This window comes from Condylura cristata, unplaced genomic scaffold (assembly GCF_000260355.1).
Source record: "Condylura cristata isolate star-nosed mole 26May11 unplaced genomic scaffold, ConCri1.0 scaffold00001, whole genome shotgun sequence".
NCBI classification, from domain to species: Eukaryota; Metazoa; Chordata; class Mammalia; order Eulipotyphla; family Talpidae; genus Condylura; species Condylura cristata.
In genome coordinates this window covers 9801135-9804786 of record NW_004567102.1, presented here as the reverse complement: position 1 = coordinate 9804786, position 3652 = coordinate 9801135, and the positions used below count along the sequence as shown (strand labels likewise).

Below are 3652 nucleotides of genomic sequence, written 5' to 3'. Positions count from 1 at the left end.
GGTGAGACAGGAGAGGTCTGCTGGGCCATGTGGGTCAGCTCCCTGGTGGAGGATCAAACTCAGGCTACAGCGGTGATAGCCCATCACCTCTTGTCCACCAGGGAGGCCTTACTTTTGCATTTTATTTTACTTTTAATGTTTTTGTAAGCCATACATGTTTTTTATTTTGTATGGGTACTTAACATTATCTCCTCAATCCATATATAGAAAAGAGTTAAGTATACTGGTCAGCAATACATTTGGAACTTCTGAACTTAATCATCACCTAGAGAATAGAAAACCATCCTCAAGACATGCTTACCCAGGAGGCCAGTCCATCTGCTGACCTTCAAGACCATGGAGATGAATGTGAGAGACACCACTTGAACTTTCATTTACCACAGATGATAATCCTTCTTCAGGCCCAGACCAGCAGCACATTTATTTTATTTTTTATATTTAAATTAAATTTAAAAAAATTAATACAGTAGTTTATTTTTACATCATTTTGTACCTTTTCCCATTTCAGTTGTAATCCCTGTGGGCTTCCCATCACCAAATCACCTGTGAGCACATTTCTTCCTCTTTTTTTTTTAAGATTTATTTATTTATGCATACAGAGCTGAGGTCCAGGCCAGAGGTGCAGGGGCGGTGAGAGGCTTCACCAGAGACAGAGCGGGGAGCAGAACAGTTAGACTAAAACAGCAGCACACTTCTTGCCAGTGATCATTTAATGTCCAAGAAGACTTTCATCATCTTCTGCTACAGAAATCTGGGATATAGGTTTCTTGGGTGTCACCAGAAAACATATTGTTGCTTGAGAGGAAATATGGAAAATAAGACCCTGGTCGTTCTCATAAATTATTTTGGCAGGGATTTCCTGCAGATGATCTTCCCAAAGATCATGTCTCCACCAGGCCAAGCAGTCTGTGCTGTGGAGACCTCCTGCTGTCGGCCTTCCTCCAGTGCAGCCACCAGGGGAGAAGCTGGGGACAAAGGAGTTATTTCTGTATTTTAGTAAATATTCTTGAGCTTTGCTCTGGGATGTAATTCAATGACTTAGAAACAGTTAGATACAGTCAAGCCTTATTTTTTAAAGTTCTGTTAATTCGAACCTGAGCAAGTGCTAGTCTTACACTAATCTTCCCCACTTTAAAGCGAAACCCTTATGCCCTCTCCACCCCCCAAACCCACTCCCAGAACTTTGATGGTAGGTGAAGTGAGGCTTATGCACGTATATAGGTGTGAGCAGTATTGTGAATTAATGGTAAGTCAATACAATTGTAATTGAAAACAGATACCTCATGCCCTGTGAATGATGAGCTTTCCCAGTGAGCTGAGAGGAACAGGCATTTTTTCTATCCTTCTGTGGGCTCTGGGGATTGTTCACTCTGCTCCTTTCAGATGGTTCTTTCGCTACCATGGCTAATTCTTCCTATACATGTGCTGACAGATCCTCAGCTGACTATCATGGGAAACCTTCTAGAAGTTCCAGACTTCCCCACTATACTGTGCTCTGTCTTAGAAACTAGCTCTGCGGACTCCCTACTCTGTCTGCTCAGTTCCAGGAGACAACTGGGCTCAGCCTGGGCTCCTCCCCACGCCCAAGTCTGGAAATCAGGTAATACCTGGGGCAAGCACACAGCTCACCTGCATTGTTTTTTGTTTTTTTTTAATTATTTTTATCTTATGCATCCAGTTCCAGGAGACAACTGGGCTCAGCCTGGGCTCCTCCCCACGCCCAAGTCTGGAAATCAGGTAATACCTGGGGCAAGCACACAGCTCACCTGCATTGTTTTTTTTTTTTTTAATTATTTTTATCTTATGCATACAAGAACTGGGGTACAGGCCAGAGGTGCAGGGGTGGTGAGAGGATTCACCAGAGACCGAGCGGGGAGCAGAACAGGCAGATCAATGAATTACACTGCTAAGGGGAGCAGCGGGTGAGACAGGAGAGGTCTGCCGTGCCATGTAGTCACCTCCCTGGCTGGGGATCGAACTGCACTGAAGCAGCTGCAGCTAGCTTGCAGTGCTGCATCCTAACCCATTGTGCCACCAAGGTGGGCCTCACCTGCATTGTTTTATGCTGCCTGGTAGCCAGTGTTTAAACACCATTTTTGTATGTATTCTATCCAGTGTTTTGTTGTTGTTGTTAAGCATGGGAAGATATGTAGCAAAGAAGACCATCAATAAGATGAAAAGGTAAGCTATGAAATGGGAAAAATATTTGTGAATCATGTATATGATAAGGAGTTAATAACTAAAACAGTTAAAGAACTCATAATTTGACTTAAAAAAGGGCAAGGCATTGAAATAAACATTTTTTCCAAAGGAGATATAAAAATGGCCAGCAGCACATGAGAAGATACTCACCATCTATCATCAGAAAGATGCAACTCAAAACCACAATGAGCTATCACCTCACACCTGTTAGAATGGCTATCTGCCCTGGTGGCCCAACAGGTTAAAGCACAAGTATTATGAAGCTGTCCATAGCCACTGCAGCATAAGTTGGGTCCCTGGCCCAGGAGGTGACCCACGTGGCGCAGCAGACCTCTCCTGACCTGCTTGCTGCTCCCCTCAGCAGTGTACGTCATCACTCTGCCTGTTCTGCTTCCTGCTCTGTCTCTGGTGAATCCTTTCATCTTCCTGCACTTCTGGCCTATACCCCAGTTCTATATGGATAAATAAATAAATCTTTAAAAAAAAGTGGCGATAAGTTCTAGGGAGGATATGAGAAAAAGGGACCCTCATTCACTGTCAGGGGCGGAGAATATAAATTGATGAAGCCACTATAGAAAACAGTATGGAGGTTCTATCAAAAATGAAGAACAGAACTAATATATGATCCAGCAATTTTATTTCTGTATTGGCCAGGAAGATATGAAATCATTTTGAAAAGATAACTGCATGCACATGTTTGTTGCAGTATTATTTATAGTGGCCAAGACATGGAAATAACCTGTGTCAAATGATGGATAAATGGATAGAAAAAATGTAATCTATGTGTGTAAACTTATTGTTGCAGTAGTTTTGTAATAGATACATACATCAAATCACTATATGCACCTAAAATGTATACAATATTAATATGTAATTGTACCTCAATTTTTTTAAATCCACATAAGAGAAAGCATTAAAAATAAAAATTGAAATAAAGAAAGTTGATGGTAAATATAAGGCACAAAAGATAATAGTAGGAAAATATCCAAATATGTCAGTAACCACAATAAACATAAGTTGACAAAATGCATAGACTGATAGAGCATAAGTTTTTTTTTTACAAAATACAAATATAAGCTATTTATTAGAGATATATTTAGAATAGACAAAGATTAAAACTAAAGATGTAAAAATCTGTAAGTCACAAAGAATTTATTAAGGAAAAAAGGGGGGGTCTTATTATAAAAGATAAAAAGGGTGCCAAAGAGGGCCTCCCTGGTGATGCAAGGGGTTAAGTCTCAGCACTATGAAGCTGTCCACAACCACTGCAGCATGCGTTTGATCCCTGGCCAGGGAGCTGACCCTCATGGCGCAACCTCTCCTGACCTGGCCTCTGCTCCCCTCAGCATTGTGTTTCAGTCTACCTGCCTGTTCTGCTCCCTAATCTATCTCTGGTGATCCTCTCACCCCCTGCACCTCTGACTTGTACCCCAGTTCTTGTAAGCATAAA

The 3652-nt window shown here is 41.6% G+C and overlaps 1 pseudogene; it reads right to left on the bottom strand.

The window, feature by feature from the left end:
- Positions 1–297: 297 nt before the first annotated feature.
- Positions 298–2027, bottom strand: LOC101625056 (annotated as a pseudogene).
- Positions 2028–3652: the final 1625 nt, after the last annotated feature.